Below are 16,507 nucleotides of genomic sequence, written 5' to 3'. Positions count from 1 at the left end.
GGGCGGGAGGGTGACCCGGATTTTCACTGCTGTCACCGCCTCCTCATTTGGCCCCTCCATTAACTACAAGGGCTGCAAAGCTGAGGTCTGTTTCCCTTCCCTCTTCCAACCAAGAGGGAAAGCGACTTCCTAAAGGTAAATTTTCTAGTTGTGTATTAAGAATACCATAAAAACTGTGAAATGCGAAAAATTATCCGCCATGCCTACCTATTGTTTTTGTGTTCAGGGGTCCCCCTCCGGGCACTTGATCTTTGCCAGGCCAGGCTTCTGTAGGCTGCTTTACGGTACGCCTGTATTTTCACGACCATTCTCTGTGTCCTCATGTCTTCACACTTGGGTGTCCACGCGTGCGTTATAGCCCAGGAAGAGAAGCGTCCTGACGAAGTTCCTGTCCCTGTCACCGAACACGTATGTTTTTTCCAGCATTTGTCCGCTGGAGATCATGCTCTAACGAAAGAGTTTTATACTGCAAAATTATTTTAAATGTATGGAAGTGTGTGGTTTAAAATGACCCAGTAAACATGAATTACCTTGCAGTGGGACAACAGACTCTGGTAGGACAGCAATGACCACACCAATCATCAGCGGCTCAGGAAGAAAAGGAGGGGGGAGTTTGAAGACGAAAGGAGGCGGGAAGGCTCCAGGTCAGCGGGGGGTCATCTGCCTGCCGGACTGCAGGCCAGAGCTCCAGCCCCAGAAATTCTCCTTTAAGAGTTCTCAAGCCCTTGGTGCTACTCTCTGGATTTTCAAGCCCTTGGATTCCCAGGTTGCTTTTTTTCCCCAGTTGTGGCCGTCACTGGCTATTCTGATCTCGACTCCTTTGCTCGCAAGTGACAGAAACCCAACTCAGACCAGACCCGGAAGCGCCCAGCTCCTGTCCGTAGAAGGCCTGGAATTCAGGGAGGTCAGGCTGTGTTGCCGAGAAGCTGACCTAGTTCAGCTTGCTTTCGTTAAGGTCATCAGATTTAGCAGGGACATCTACAGGACATGAAGGCAAATTGGAATTTCAGATAAAGAACAAAAATACAGTTTTAGTAGACATTTGGCCCATGCAACATTTGGGACATAGTATACTCGAGCATTATTTGTTGTTTATTTGAAATTCCAATTTACCTGGGGATCTTGGGTGTGTGTAGACAGGCTTTCCCACAAGGGAAGCCACAGCTCACAGCTTCTGGATGGCCCGAGACTCCAGAGGAAGAAAGAGTGTGAGGTCACGGCTCTGCCTGGGAGCCCACGGAGGACTTTGGTCTGTCCAGCGTGGGTCATTGCCATGGCCACACCAGCAGGTGCCTGGAGAACCGTCTCGCTCCCCCAACCCCATTATCAGCCTCCCCCCTGCCCCCCATCTCGGATGTGGTTGAGTTAAGATGTTCTCAGTCTTTGTCAAGTCTTGTGTGGATGTAGCTTCAAGGCAAGCCCCGTGTTCCCTCTCCTGGTCAGATCCCTGCCCCGTCTCTCCTCCTGGGGCTTTGTGTAGGGCCCATCTCTGAGCAGATGGCTGGATTCGGATGGGGGGTATGATCCGTCCAACCGGCGGGCCGCTCCCCCAGGAGACCGTGCTGGCCCCAGACCCACATGGATCTGTCACGTGCTGGAAAGTTTCATACGTCTCACTCGGTGCCTGTCGGTCCTTAGAGATCAGGGCAATCTAGTTAATAGAAATAATAGTTTCAGCAGGTATTCCGTGTTCCAGAGACCGAAACAGCCACCCGAAAGGTTTTCTAGTTATAAAGTTACTTCAGGAGCCATCATCCCCCGAGACACCCAAACCAGGGCTGTGTTCACAGGCCCAGTTCCTCGGGTGGCCTGCCCTGATGCCCCCCGCGCCGAGAGGAGTTCCAGGGGAGACACCCAGGAGTGGCTTCTGGTCTCCAACACGGACTCGGCCCCCCATCTCCCGACATCCCTCAACAAACGGTTAAAATTACCCTCAGGGCCTCCCACCCAAGGCCTCTGCACCCTTTCCCTTCTCGGCCACGTTCGGGTCCTCGCAGATGCTGGGGGATTGTCGCAAACCGCAGGATGCAGCGGAGGGGGGCCCAGACCGAGGAGGCGCCGCTGCTGTCTCGAGTGGGGTGACCTTCCCAGCTCGGAGGGCTGGTCCCCTGAGGTGGGAAGCCCCGGGTCTGGACGTCAGGGGGCACGGAGGCCGCTGTGGGCTGGGCTGAGGCTGCGACCTGTCTTCTGAGAGCCACGGCGGAGGGTCGCCGGTGGAGAGCTTCCCGAGAACCAGCGCTCAGGTGACTCTTCCAGAAACAGGCCTCCCTCGTCCCGACAAGGGGCTCCTTTGATGTCCTCCCTTCTCCCTCAGCCAGCTCCAGGCCACCCTGTCGTCCTGCCCCCACCCCAGAATTCGCCCAGCAGCTCCCCTCCGGCAGGCGGGTTGCCCAGATGGCTCGGCCCAGCCCATCCCAGCAGAGTGACCCCAGGCCCCTTTGCAGGGCCTGATTTCAGGACACCTCGGCCTGCCCCCCAACACCCTGCGGAAAGGGTCCCAGCGAGACAAGCAGACCTGTCCGGGCTCAGCGCTGCCCCCCCGTTGCCGGCGGGCCTCATCCGCAGTCCTAAACCCTGAAGAGAGGAGCCCCTGCCATAGGCCCCAACCCCAGTGGTCCAGTGTGTGCTGACGGGATGTAGGACTACGGTGTCGACCTTTCCAACACCCCTTCACACCCTCCCCCAGAAGGAGGGCCGATGCCCGAGGCTGGGTCCATCAGAGGGGAGGCTGATGCCCAGGTGTCTTCAGCTCGCCCACCCTCCCCTCTGTTTGCTCCGGCCTCATCGGCCTCCTGGCCTCCCCCACCCAATCTGGGCCGCACAGGCTCCCGCCGGGTGCATTCGTAGGCCAAGAGTGGGGTGGACCATTTATCACCCCAGCTGGGAAGGGTGCCCTCGTCCTTGAAGGAAGGTCTGGGGGCTGGTGCAGCATCGCCTCCCCATGTGTCTCTCCCCTTCAGTCCCGGGGGTGGGAACGGCACTCCTCCCTGACCCACAGCCCTGGCCTGCCCCAGCCCCCTGAGGTTTCCACTATGGGTCCAGACCTTCCTACCGAGCTGCTTACACAGCTCGGCTCAAATTACCCCAATGCACGTGCACCCAAAGCCTGGGCCCCAGGCTGAGACACCGTCCCTGGAATTTTCCTACCCGGAGCTGGTGGGAACAGGGTTCTCTCCTGTGACTGAGGAGTGGTTGTGGGTTTGCCTGGGGTGCAGGCAGCCAGGGCTCCCGGCCCAGAGAAAGAACCCAGGTAGACAAGGAGTTCCGAGGGGTCCTGACATCCCTGTCCCCCAAGGCTTGCTTCTCCCATGCCTTCACCAGTTTTATGAGCCACCCAGTCTCACATTTTTCTCCAGCTTAAACTAATCGGGTTGGATTTTTGTCATTTGCAATTGAAGAGTCCTGGGTAATACGGTGCGGACAGATAGGAAACATCATTCTGAAACGAAATCAGAAGCTCAATACTAGGGAAGTTTCACCACCCTAACGTTGCCCCAAAGCCCAGAACCCTCTGGGGGGGGGGGGTGCATCACGGAGGGCACAGGCAGTGCACTGAGCCCTACCTGGGGCTTGGGAGGGCTTCCTGGAGGAGGAGGTGCTGAGTTGAGTCTTGAAGGATGAGGAGACATGGGCCTGGAGAGGGGGTGGGGGCCCACCCAGGCAATCCCAGGCAGCCCGAATGGGGTAGGTGGCTGCATGGGGTCCTGGACTGCAGAGGGGAGCCATCCTGGCAGTGCATGTGGATAGCAGAGGTGACAGAAGCCTTAGGCCTTGAAGCCAGCCGAGGAGCATGGACGTTTTCCCAGATTGGTCCCAGCTTCTTGGACTGGGTCACCACCAGATTTGGGGAGACTTGAAGACATAGGACCAAAGATACACCAAGTCCTGGGGTTGGGGGGGAACTCCTGCTGCAAGAGTTGAACGAAAATATTATTTTTATGCTAAAACAACCCACCCTGGGCAAAAAGCAAAATTCCATCCCTTTCCAATATAACACACAAGACTTGTAAAAATAGTCCCACTGGAGGTAGGTGAGGGTAGTTTGGGGGGCAAGTTCGAGCATCACTTCCCCGGTGGTGGGGGTCATCGAGATGCTTCTCACACAGGAGGGGTCCTGCCGGGTCTGGCCGTGGTGTGTGGGCTCAGCAAGGAAGGGGTTGGCCCGGCGGCCAAACCAGCTCACCCCGGAGTCATACATGCCCCAAATAGCGATGCATGTCAGGGGCTCGGCCAGGAAGGAGGTAGCGGGGCCTCCCTCTCCACACCAAGCTATGATCTGTCGTCCGGCCTTCTCCCCACCAGCCCAGCAAGGGCTGACTCCTCATCACTGTGCCTGTCCACCCCGCCCCTGCCTGGTACACACTTGGTGCCAAATAGGTGCTTGCTGACTCTGTCACTGACTGGATCAGCAGCAGGTCATCGGGCTGTGTAGCCGCGTGTTCTGTATCAGCGGCAGAGGCCGGGGTTTGCCGGCTCTGCCCACACCTCCCTCTCCCGGTCTCAGGGGGGCTGCTGCCAACAACGGCTTCCTTTCTGGCCCGAGGCCAGGCCCCGCAGCCCGTAACTCTGCACGCCACCTGCGGCACATTTCTGTCCCCTCATTAGAATGCTGGGAGTGAGGACACGGGATTCTCAATGACATTGCCCTTTCCAGGATGACGGGGAGGAGACTGCACGTTGGGAGGGGAAGAGTTGGCCCCTGGAGTCAGAAAGATTTGGGTTCAAATCTGGACCCTACTGTTCGGCTGCCGACCAGTGGGGATGATTGGACCCCCGTGAGCCCAGTTCCCCCCTTATGAACCAGGACGACAAACCCTGCTTTCTGGGAAGGACAGTCAGAGCGGGGGTTCAAAGAGGCCTTCAGCACCAGACCGCCACAGTATGTCCGTGGGGCCAGAGGCACAGTGACAATGAAAGCGGGGGCCACGAGCCCACCCACCAAGCCTGTTCCTCTAACACTTGCAGATGCCCCGTGAGCCGGGATCCGTCTCCCACGGGGGTGACTGAGATGCAGCCCCCATGCTCAGCGACTCAAACCCGGGAACAGAGGATCCTCCCTCCGGTGCTGCGTGTAGGGCAGGTGGCCGCAGGGCTCCAGGGACAGGTGGCCCGGAGGCCACCAATCAGCAGTTTGGATCTCACATTACCCACAGGTGTGTGTTGGTCCCTTGGAGGACACAGAGTCGTCTTCTCAGTGTCCCCGTAACGGCCACAACGGTAGCCACGGACCCGGTTCACCAGCCAAGTTGTCCATCTGGCAGCCCAGCCCAGACAGGCCGCTCAGCCTCTCCCCTGCCCTCGCTCTGCCCAGCACAACTGAGGTTTCACCAACCTAACGTTGCCCCAAAGCCCAGAACCCTCTGGGGGGGAGCTGGGAGGTAAGGGTGGTGCAGAGCTTCTTGTTGGGTCTCTGCTGGTCCCTGGGTCATTCCTGGCCGCCCTGGGAGACAGAGCTGACCCCCGCTCCCCACCATGAACATCTTCTTACAGCCCGGCCCACTGGGCGCAGAAAAACACAGGTTGACAGTCCTGCAGATGGCCCTGGATTTCGGCGTCCGCCGTGGAGTGTCTCCCAGATGTGGCTTCCAGACAGGGCTCAGCCCACGCTCGCTAAGTGCCAGCCGCCTGGGTGGTCTGGTGTCTGAACCAAATCCAGAGGCGAGAAGGAGCCCAGGTTCGAAACTGCCACCAATTTCCTGAAGGTTTCTTCTGGAGCTCCAGGCAAACCCACTGGTTGAATGAGGAGAAAAACAGACCCCTCACTTAAAACCAGATGTCAGCCTGTGTCCCGAAACAGCTCAGGGAGACAGACCACCCCCCTCCCTGGGCTTCTGCCTCCCCTTACCGCCCCCCCCACCCCCCGGCAGGTTGGGTCAGCTACCACCCAGCCGCACCACAGAGGAGGACCCTGGGCAAAGGAGGCTACGTCTTCGCCGGCAACTAAAAATATTGACTTGGGTTTTTTCTTTAAATAGAAAGGAAATTCAGCTCACTCCACCCCAGTCGTCCTCCTTCTGGGTTCTGAGTGGGCGCCCTGAGGACCTCACCCAGACTCAGCTTCTTGGACACGGAGCTGATGCAGCTCTCTCTCTCTCTTCGGGGGGATGGGGCCATGACATGGGGGTGGGGGACAGGGAGGGGACTCCCTCGTTCCTGAGGGGATTCCTGGGGCAGCTGGGGGACCAGGCTGGCACTTGGCTGACCCGGGATCCCAGGACACCACTCATCCAGACAGACACTGGGCATCCGTGGAGCACAGAAGCCCCAGGACAAGGGCAACCAGATGGCCCATAGAACAAGAAGTGGGCGGGGAGGCTCTGATGCTCAGGGCCACGGGCTTACTGACTTAGATCCCTCCGCAGGCCTGTGCCAAAAGTGGCCAGTGGCCGGGACAGCAGCTCTCACTCTGGGTCTGAACTCTGCCTGGGACGAAAGGTCACTGGGCTTGATGGCTCTGCTCCCGACTTGGTGGCTGAGTCCATATGGGGCCACAGGCACCTGGGGATGAGCTCACCCAGGGCCCCCTGCGGCCGGCAGACCAGGCCAGGTGTGCAGCCACAACCACAGTGCAACACTCGAGAGACACTTGACGCTTGTGCCTGGATGGGAGCCGTCTCCACGACAGACAATGCAAGAGATGCACGAGGGGGACCCAGGTGGGTGGGGTGTGCCTGCCCTGTGGTAGCAAAGGGGTCTGGAGGACACACAGGAAGCCACCCAGATCTGGGCTTGTCTCTGGGGGAAGGCTGTGGGGCGGGGTGGGGTCAGTGGGGGGACACTGGAGATCCCTTGTGTATCCTTGAAGCTCCTTTTCGCGATTTGTATTTGAATCAAAATAATACATGCAAATAGTTTTTAAAATACCAGAGGGCTACAAGCAAAACCAAACACCCCAGCAATTTCCTGCTCCACCCCCCACGCCCAGTGGTAACACCCAAGAGGTGACTGCTTGCAACTCTTTTTAGCCATTATTTTGAATACTTATTGCCATATTTTTCAATAGCCTGCCTCTACTCCTTTCTCTTTCTTTTTTCCTTTCTTTCTTCCTTTTTTTTTTTTTTCTTCATGTTTGACCTTCGCGAACTGTCTCAGGTCTAAGAAACTACACAGAATACTGGTGTGGACTTTTGAGCCAAACCCCTCTGGGGCAAAACCAGTCTCTGTCACTCTGTCCCTTAGGACAGTGCAACCCACGGCCAAGTTCTTTCCTCCATCGGATCTTGGTTTTCCCATCTGTAGTGTGGGGTCGTCATCTTCACCCCTCACCCCAGGCTCACGGGAGCAGGCAGTGTCCCAGCCCGTGCCTGTTGGGCCTGGCACGTAAGCTCTCAGCAAGTGCTGACCATTATTATTATTATATTCGACATCACGTTGATGGGCACCCGCACTCTCCTCCCAGCTTCAGAACAGGGTTAAACTGGGGTGAGTCAGGTAGTCACCATTCAATAAATGGTCGCTCTAAAAAAATATATAGTATATATAATATATATATGTATATGTGTGTGTGTATGTGTATATATATACACACACACAATGGCTACATATATATATGTAGCCATTGTATGGGTTTGGATGCCTTAATTCTTCCTTCTTCCAACTTGCTATCCCCTGGAGAGAAAGATTCAGGACATCCCTGATGAGGGAACAGCCCAGCCAGACCGGGCATCAGCAATCCCAGCCAGAACTGGCCAGGCTCTGTGCAGAAGCGGGGCAGGCCCCATGTTCCTCGCTAGTGGAGATGCTTGTCTAGGAGTGAAGCGGAATGGGAACTGGTCCATCCTCTCTCTTCGTACTGGTCCCCGTGGGATCAGTACTAACCTCACGAGCTCCTGGCCCAGAGGAGCACACAGCTTCTTCCCAGGAAGTGCTTGCTGAGTGGGTGGGGGGTGGGGGCTGACCCCCTGGCTGGGGACCGGGACACGCTGAGCTGAGGATGGAACAGAGAGGCTAGACCAGGCGGTTTGGACTCATTTTCAAGGTGTCTACCAATCACAGCAAGCCCTGATGTTGGGGACAGGAAGGAAAAACGAGTCCCCGACTATTGGAGGTCTCTGCTCTGTCATTTGGGAACAGAAGGATGAACTTTCTAGAATCTTCAGGCAGAGTCTGAAAGTATGAACTGAGGCCACTGACTATAGGTCTCTGTCTAAAGAAAATAGACCATGGAGCAAATTTACATGGAGTGATTATTTATGATCACGTGTTACTATCCGAAATGATCTCGCTTACTGCTCATTGTCTCTCCCCCTTAGCCTGAAATTCTCTAAGGCCAGGAACCTGGTCTGTTTTGTTTACTATTCTCTCTCCAGCATGCAGAATAGTGCTGTTCAGTATTTGTTCATTCAGTCCCTCACTATTTAAGCTTTTAAAAAGTACTGAAGGAATTATGAATAAATGAATGGAAAGAAATGGAAGGAATGGAAAGGAAAATGAATAAATTCTCGGAGGGTACTTCACTTCTACTATGGGTTTTATAATTCTGTAGTATTGAAGATGTTGTCCAAAAAAACACACCAAAAGACTGGTAAAGAGTTAAGACGGGCACCGAGATCCCCGCTGCTCACTTTTACTTCTCTGGAGGTGTTTTTGAAGAACTTTGCGATACGTAGTGTCACAAGCCCAAGATCATCTCTTCTCAAGGTCACAGGAAGTCTCCTCAATCTTGGTTATCACCTAGTGTCTCATTTAAAGCTACGGAAACCCCCCTTTGCCTCCCTTCCTCCATTCTAGATCATTAATAATGTCTGATAGAGCTGCACTGCAATACCACACTCTGCCAGCAGGTGTCGCTGTCTAACAACACATGACTCGTGGGAGCCCCACAACCTTTTAAGGGTGAGAGTCTATGAAATGAACCAGGTCGTGAATGCTGTAAGATCAAAATTCTGTGAAATAAGGTCCCCTCTATTTCAGTTGCATTTCATGAGATATGTTGGGGGTGCAGAATGGGCCTACATTAATATGCTTGGGTGTTCTTTCATTTCTGGTGGATCTTGCCATGTTTTGGTGTTATAGATCCATGCTTTTACAAGAAAAGTTTTTTTTTTTTTAATTGTGAATAATAATAGTTTCTAAAATGCATCTATTATTTTGAAATTCCTCAAAGATCTCTGATTTCATTCTAACACATTGCCCCACACATGTTGCTCTCAATATTTGTAGGAGGATTGCCCCTCTCCTTCCCAGCAAATCCTGGGGCACACATAGAGCTGTCCTACAGATGGAGAACCTGAGTCTCAGAAAGGTTAAGTAACTGACTATAGGTCTCTGTCTAAAGAAAATAGACCTACGTCCTACAGGCAGTGCTGGGGTTTGTCTAATTCCAAATTCTTTGTCTGTCCATTTACTCCAGGCAGCAAAAGGGACCCAGAGAAGATGGGTGCCCCAGGAGACAAGATCTTGTGAGGACAGCAGATTCTGCTCAGAGGGCTCAAAGGTGTCCAAGCCGTCTCTGGACAGATTTCCCATCATCCGAAAAAGCAGCTGATAGTAATTTGCTATCTACTAATTTCTTCCCGTCATTTTCCTGAAACAGATTACAGAAGGGAACAAACTGTGTGTGCTGATGCCAGTGATGAAATGTGTGTGGGGGCTGGAGGGGTGGAGTCGGGGGATGGCATCACCAGGAGCCCAGAACCACCCCCCTCCCTACTTACCCCTGTGAAGCACAGATACTTAGTTTAAGACATGAGTCAGTCTTCAAATTCCTAGATGTTTATCAGCTGATGTCACAATGTTTCAAGACTTTGTATCTTTTTAGCAAATAACAGTATCAACATTGATAGGGTGAGTATACACCCCTTTCCCACAATCTGGCCCCAGTGCACAACAACGCTCCATCCATGCTGCAGTGGGTCACTGCTGGATGACCAGCTCTCCAGCCTGGTCCTACCTACCTGCCCAGAGTCCTGGCGGAGAGGAAGGTTCACTCCCCAGAGATTCCTTTGGGAAATTTAGGTCAGCAGGATCTAATTATCTGACTGGCTCAGAGCTGAGATTTCGAGATTAATGCTGAAGGAGGGGGGAGTGGGAGTGCTGAGGACTCCTAATTGGGAACCATCTGTTTCAGGGCCCTCACATCAAAGGTGGGGTCTCCAGCCCTCACTCAACAGATGCCGCCACTTGAATTACACGCAGTCTGCCCCAGTCTGCCCCAGTTGGTCTCGTCCAGAGTAAGAGGTAAAGCCTGGAGGAATCCTATGCAGGAGGCTGACAGCGGCATGCCCCAGGACTACCAGGCCACACCCCCAGCCCCAGGAGAGGACAGCACCAGACAAGGGGCACACACTTCCTATATAGCCCAGCCCACCATGCTTACTCCTCCAAGGAAGAGATCCCAAGCACAGAGGTGGCTGTACTTTTTAGGAATTAGTCAACTCCCAGGTATACCAGTAACTTGGAAAGATACCCTTCCCATCCCGGATGTTTTCACCGTTTTCCCACGTGCCATCGCATCCTGGGACAGCTAACAGTCCTCACATTGCGAAGTGGCTGAAGGGAGTCCTGGGCTCTCTTTAAATCCCAACCGCACCTGGGTTGTTGACAGTGGCTGCCTAGTTGGGCTCCTAGACAACTGGAACCAGGAGTTGTTGACTGAGCCACCAGAAGGACCAGTGAAGCTCACTCTGCCTGGAGCGAGCACACAAGCAGGAGGAGTAGCAGAGGGAGAGGGAGAAGCAGGCTCTCTGCTGAGCAGGGAGCCTGAGATCATGACCTGAGCCCCAGGCAGATGCCCAAGCGACTGAGCCACCCAGGAACCCCAGCCTTGGTCATTTTAAAATTCAAAACAAAACAACTGATTTTCGGCATGGGGATGCGAGAAACTTGGAACCATAACAGGGTCCGTTTGGGCTTGAGGCTCTGATCCAACAGGACCCTTGCACCAGGTAGGGCTCCTTCACTTTAGGAGTGTGACAACTGTCCTGCCCTATAGCGTTATGGTAAAGATGAAATAACAGGAAACCACATTAGGCGTCACAGCTCCAATAATGCTAACTCCCATCCCCTTCAGTGGACACCACACATGGGGTGGAGAAATACAGGGAGATTTTGCTCTTAAAACACTAATTTCTTTATTATTTCTTCATTTTTATTAGAGATTTCTTTTTAAAATTTATTTGAGAGAGAAAGAGAACATGAGTGGAGGGAGGGGCAGAGAGAGGGAGAAGCAGACTCCCCACTGAGCAGGGAGCCCCCATGCGGGGCTCCATCCCAGGATCTGGGGATCATGACCTGAGCTGAAGGCGGAGGCTTTAACCGACTGAGCCACCCAGGCGCCCCAAAGCAGATTTCTTTACTACGTGCCTGTTCTAGGGCTGCAGAGGAAAATTCCTTTGAGGAGCCAAGCAAGAGCCCCAAGACACTATGTAAGCAGTCCTGGGGCTGGAGGACCTGCCAGGCAATCGCTCACTCATTCATTCAACAAACATTCATGGAGGCCCCGTGTGCTGTATGCTCTGAGCTGAGGGGCCGGGCCGGGCTGTCCTGGAGTTTAGAGAGCCCTCTCCCTGCTCCCCCGTCAGTCCCTGTGGGTACCAAATGGGAAAGGCATGGGGGCAGGGGCAGGGCGGAGAGTCCCCGGATTATCTTGCCGGCCTACAGCCTCCTCTCCTGTGCCTTCGAATTAAGGAACCGTAAACTTCTGGGAATTCCAGATGAGGCAAACAAGGCCTTGCTCCCAAGGTTCTTGAAACAAACCCCACCCTCCCAAGAGATTTTTTAAAAATTATTATTAGGAAGCCCCCTTCCCCCGCACGGTCGCGGCCCTCCGGGTGTTGCAACTCCGGCCTCTCGCCCGGCGGAGGCCGCCCGGCGTTTCCCAAAGACGCCTCCGGAGGGACCCAAGCTCCGGTGCCGTCCCGCGGGCCCCAGAGGCCTCCAGGTGGGGCGGCGGCGCGGGAGGAGGACGGGGCGGCCGAGGGAGCGCCCAGCGCAGGGGGCGCCCCCGCCACCCCGCGCCCCGCGCCCAGCGCCCTGAGGCCGCCCCTGGGGCGCACAGCACCCGCGCGCTGGAGCCTGAACCCGAGCCGGAGTCGGAGCCGCGGCCGAGGGGCGGGGGCGAGGGCGGGGCGGGGCGGGGCGGGGCGGGGCGGGGCGGGACATCTGGGCCCCGCCCCCGGCGCTCGCCGCTCCCCGCACTTTAAAGCCTTCGCCTGCTTTTTCTTCTTCGCACAGAAGTCGCGCTCGGGCCGCCCGCGCGCTCGCAGCAGGATCCAGGCTCCAGGCGCTGGCGCCGGGGCCGCGGGAGGAGGCGAGTGCGCTCCCTGCGGCGGGCGCGGCCCGGGCGCCCCGGCCTCCTCGGCCCCGGAGAGCGGCGGCGGCGGCGGCGGCCTCCCTGGCGCGGTAGGCATCGCGGGGCACCGGCACCGGGCGGACGGGGGTCCGGGCGGGGGATCGCGGCGCTCGGGGGCCGAGTGGTGGGCGCGGGGGACCTGTTTGGTGAGGGTCCCGCTGGGGACCGGCTGGGGGCCGCGGGGAGCCTTCCCTCGCCACAGGTTCCGGCCGAGGGGGGCGAGGGCGCCGCCCAGCGTCTCTGCGGCTGCGGGCGCCTGCGGGTCGCGGGGGCCCGAGGTCCCACCTGCGAGGGCGAGTCAGGGAGGGAGTCCCGGCGGCCGCGACCACCGTCGCGCCCGGGGTTGAGCTTCGGCCGCTGCAGACCCGGGGAGGGGACCCTAGGCGCGCAGCGGCGCCCACCGACGTCCAGGTGCCCCGGCGCCCCCCGGCCTCGGTGTTCGCGGCTTGTCCCTGCGGCCGAGCCGGGGGCGCTGACCCGCCCCTCCCACACGGGGGCAGCGCGACCCCGCTCCGCGAAGTTAGTTTCGCTTTTCCCGCCAGTCGGGACCCGGATCTGCTGCGCGGCCCTACTGGCCCCCTCGGGGCTCCCCCGCCCTGCCCGCAGCGCCTCCCCCGGGGAGCCCGCCGGGGCGACACCCCGGGCGGCGCCTCCCTCTCCGCCGTCCCGGAGCCGCCGCAGCTTCTCCCGGCAACCAGGGGGGAGCCGAGTGTTGTGTCAGCCGATCGATTGAAACAGAGAAACCACAGCAGCCTGGGTCGGTCGGTGGCACCGCGGCATGGCTCAGCGCGCGGCTGGGGTGCGTGGGGACTGGGTAACTGTCCTGCTCCCGTTCAAGGCAGAGGCTCATGGAATGCTCACTGGCCCCTGGCGGGGTGGGTTGCCCAGCGGGGAGACTGGAAATGAGTGTGTGAGTGAGTGTGCGTCTGTGTGTGTGTGCGCGAGGTCTGGTGACCCTGTGTGTCTGTGTGTCTCTGAGCCTGCCTGTGTGGGTGTGTCTGAGCCAGTCGAAGTGGTGTATCTCGTGTGTGTCTGTGTGAGATTAAGTGTGCATGTAGTGTGTGTTTGTGTTTGTGTGTCTCTGAGTGTTTCTGTGTGTCTGTGGGCATGAGTGAGTGTGTGCCTGGGGTGAGTGTGTGTGTGTATGTGTGTGTGCCATCGACGGTAACCCAGCAGTGGGGCTGCTGGTGACCAGAGCTGCTTAGCTTGACTTTGCTTGCTTGGTTCTTTCTGGTAAGTGGGCCGTGCAGACCTGTCGCCCCTCCCGTGTTGGCCGAGGAGAACGCAGGCGGCTCCTCCTTCCCTCTTTTTCTCTGAAAATGAACCAGGCGGTTTGGGGGTGAGTTGGCAGGGGCTGCTTCCTGAGTGAGTAATATTTAATTAAACACTCTAGCCGGTAGCATCAGAAACTGGTCATGAGCTGAGTTTTAACAGGTGGTGATGGTGAAAAACGCCGTCCCCGGGGACCGCAGTTCATTGTCCTTGGCAGAATTCTCTCCTGGGGTAGGGCAGCTGGGGAGGGGGCCCAGAATCTCATTCCTGGTTGTTGGGTGTGAGGACAGCAAACATCCCTTCTCGGTCCTATACCTTTTTGATACTTCCCCTCTGGGTGGTGGAAAGTGCTAGATGAGGGGCAGAGACTGGCTGGCTTCTCTCTGCTGAGGCATCCATCCCGGAGCTGGGGAAGCCCTGCTTGACTTACAGGGCATCGACGTGAAGCTCTGCTTGACTTACAGGGCATCGATGTCGGCCAAACTTTCCCTCCCAGCAGAGGCCCCGAGAGGGTGGCTGACTCGCACGCACTGCAGAGCTGGGGCCGTGGACGGTCTCCGGAGCCCCAGGTGCTGCCCCATATTACTGCCTCTGGTGCTGAGGTCATGGGCCAGACATCTCAGGTCTCCACAGCTGTGAGGTGATGGACTGGATTAGATCATTTTAAGCATTTCTTGTTTTCTTTCTTTTTTTTTTTTTTTTAAAGATTTTTATCTATTTATTTGATAGACAGAGAGAGATCACAAGTAGGCAGAAGGCAGGCAGAGAGAGAGGGGGAAGCAGGCTCCCCGCTGAGCAGAGAGCCCGATGTGGGGCTCGGTCCCAGGACCCTGAGATCATGACCTGAGCTGAAGGCAGAGGCTTAAACCACTGAGCCACCCAGGAGCCCCCATTTCTTGTTTTCTTACTGCTTTTTCTTCTGCACAGAGTGCGTTACGCAGGAAAGAGAGAGAAAGAGAGAGTTTGCAGGTGGGGAGGTGCGGAGTGGCCCGATGCAATGATTTTACCAATCCTTTCTTTCCCAGCCTGGCTACCACCAGGGAAGTAGAAAGAATCAACCACAGTGGTTCTGACAATTATGAGCCAAGCGGGGGCCAACCTGGCTTCAAGGAGATCAGGGCTGTGGGGAGATCGTGGGTTCTGGGGGTTGCACGGCTCTTAGGAAGGAGTGGTCCTGCCTGGGGGCCCTGGGTGATGTCACTGTGTTGCTGGGTGAGGCTGCATTCCTTGGTCTACTCCAGCAAGACTGAAACCGCCCTCCAGTGGGCTCCTGGGGCTGCCTCCTGAAAAGCTTCGGGCCCCTGGGCAATCAGCGTAGAGGCTTTGTTTCTCCTATGGAGCCTGGGAACAGGACATGGCTAGCTGGCAAAGGCCAGCTCTGCCCCTCCTCACTAGGGACCATGAAAACTGTGCTCTCCTGGCTGGGCCTGGTCCCCTTCTTGGACCTTCCCCCTCCTGGGATGAGCAGAGTCTTGCCTACCGATGCATTTTCACATTTAGCAAAGCCTCCGATGCTACAACGTTGAGAGTTTTGTCCAGGAATTTCACACCGGTTCTTTTCAAGAAATAGGCTGTGGCTCGTGGCCATAATCAGTTTATTTTTTAGTGCCTGAGGAGTTTGGGAACGAGGATCTTCATCACACAGGAGCCCAGGGCAGGTGTCGGTGTGCCTCTGCTGGAGTGAGTCCCTCCTGATCTAAAAGTCCAGCTCTTGGTCAAGTGCAGGGCGTGTCCTGCCATGTGCTTCCCAGGCCTGCCGTTGTAGGATGATGAAGGTGGCGATGATGGTGGTGTGATAGTAGCAAACGGTTTTCTAGCCCGTGCTAGTGCCGGGCTCTGACCTGAGTCCTTGACACATTAACCCTCGTACTTTTCCTAAGAACCCTGGGGCAGCGAGCAGGTTCTCCTTCTATCCACCTCGTCCTGGGGTCGGAACGGCCGGCCATACGACTTGGCCAACGTCTTGTAGCGGAGCAAAACCCTACCCCCGACTTTGGTGCTCAAGCTGTCTTAATCAGTACAGGGTGCTTCCCTTAATCAGTACAGGTGACCTTCTCTTCAAGAAGCATGTGCTGACTTTTCTTTAATGAAAAACTTTATTATTATGGAAAATTGCAAATATATAGCAGAGCTGGGGGAAGGGTATAAGGTTTCCCCAGCAGCTTCAAGTGTTGATGCGTACACACACCCCCACACTCACACACCTCCGTGTACACCCACACACGTGTCCATGTACATGTGCACACACTCATGCCGGACTCTTCGGAAGCAAACCTCAGACGTGCTATCAGGCTGTGAGTGCTTGCTAAGCATTCAAGCGAGATCTCAAGCCTGGAAGAGGTAGACTGACACCCAGGGGACAGGTGGGGGTAAGCACACTCTGCCTGGCTGGGACTTGAGGGTCCTTCCTGGCTGTGGCAAGGGGAGGACAGCTCATTGGGACGCCACCCCCTCCCCCCCCCAGAGTCTTCGGGAAGCTTCTTGCTTATTTTGTGTTTTAAAAGCCCCATTCATTGCTCAGCATTACAAATAAATGAGTCTGTTGGTCGGTGGTGAGACAGCCCACAAAAACAACAGACCTCGGCTCCCCATGGACCTCCCTTGGAGATGGGGAGAGGGACCTGAAAGGCACAGCCCTGCCTCACGCCCTCATCAAGGCTGGGCCTTGGGTGGGCACGGGCATCTGAGATACGGCCTGGGCTGCAGGGGATGTGTAAGTGGTTCGTTAACAAGCGTGGTCCTCAACCCAAGCTTAGACCCAAGCTTAACCGTCTTGATTGAAGTCCCCACCATATGGGTAGCCAACGGAGGAGTGCACAGGTGCCTCCCACCCTGGGGAGGCGGTGGGTGATTTAGGCCCAAGACTCAGGGCATGGGAGACATAAATGCCACAGGGTGGGGGCTCCAGGATCTAGCTGGTGACAGGGTCCTGACAATGGCCAC

General features: G+C 56.4%; 1 protein-coding gene across 3 annotated transcripts in view; it reads left to right on the top strand.

Annotated features, from left to right (window-relative positions):
* Window positions 1–16,507, top strand: part of LOC116568006 (SPRY domain-containing SOCS box protein 1) — a 108,981-nt gene that overhangs the window by 31,487 nt on the left and 60,987 nt on the right. The window contains exon 1 of one of the 3 annotated variants that reach the window (XM_032303429.1): window positions 12,154–12,342. The exons of 1 other annotated variant lie outside the window; for it this stretch is intronic. The gene's annotated coding sequence lies outside the window, so the exon portion shown is untranslated. Of the gene's footprint in view, window positions 1–12,153; window positions 12,343–12,458; window positions 13,092–16,507 lie in introns of those variants that run through there. One more of the 3 variants, XM_032303427.1, reaches the window with a different exon arrangement.

This window comes from Mustela erminea, chromosome 10 (genome assembly GCF_009829155.1).
Source record: "Mustela erminea isolate mMusErm1 chromosome 10, mMusErm1.Pri, whole genome shotgun sequence".
In the NCBI taxonomy this organism is placed as follows: Eukaryota; Metazoa; Chordata; class Mammalia; order Carnivora; family Mustelidae; genus Mustela; species Mustela erminea.
The sequence above is the reverse complement of the archived record's forward strand: the minus strand, read 5'-3'. Positions and strand labels throughout refer to the sequence as shown.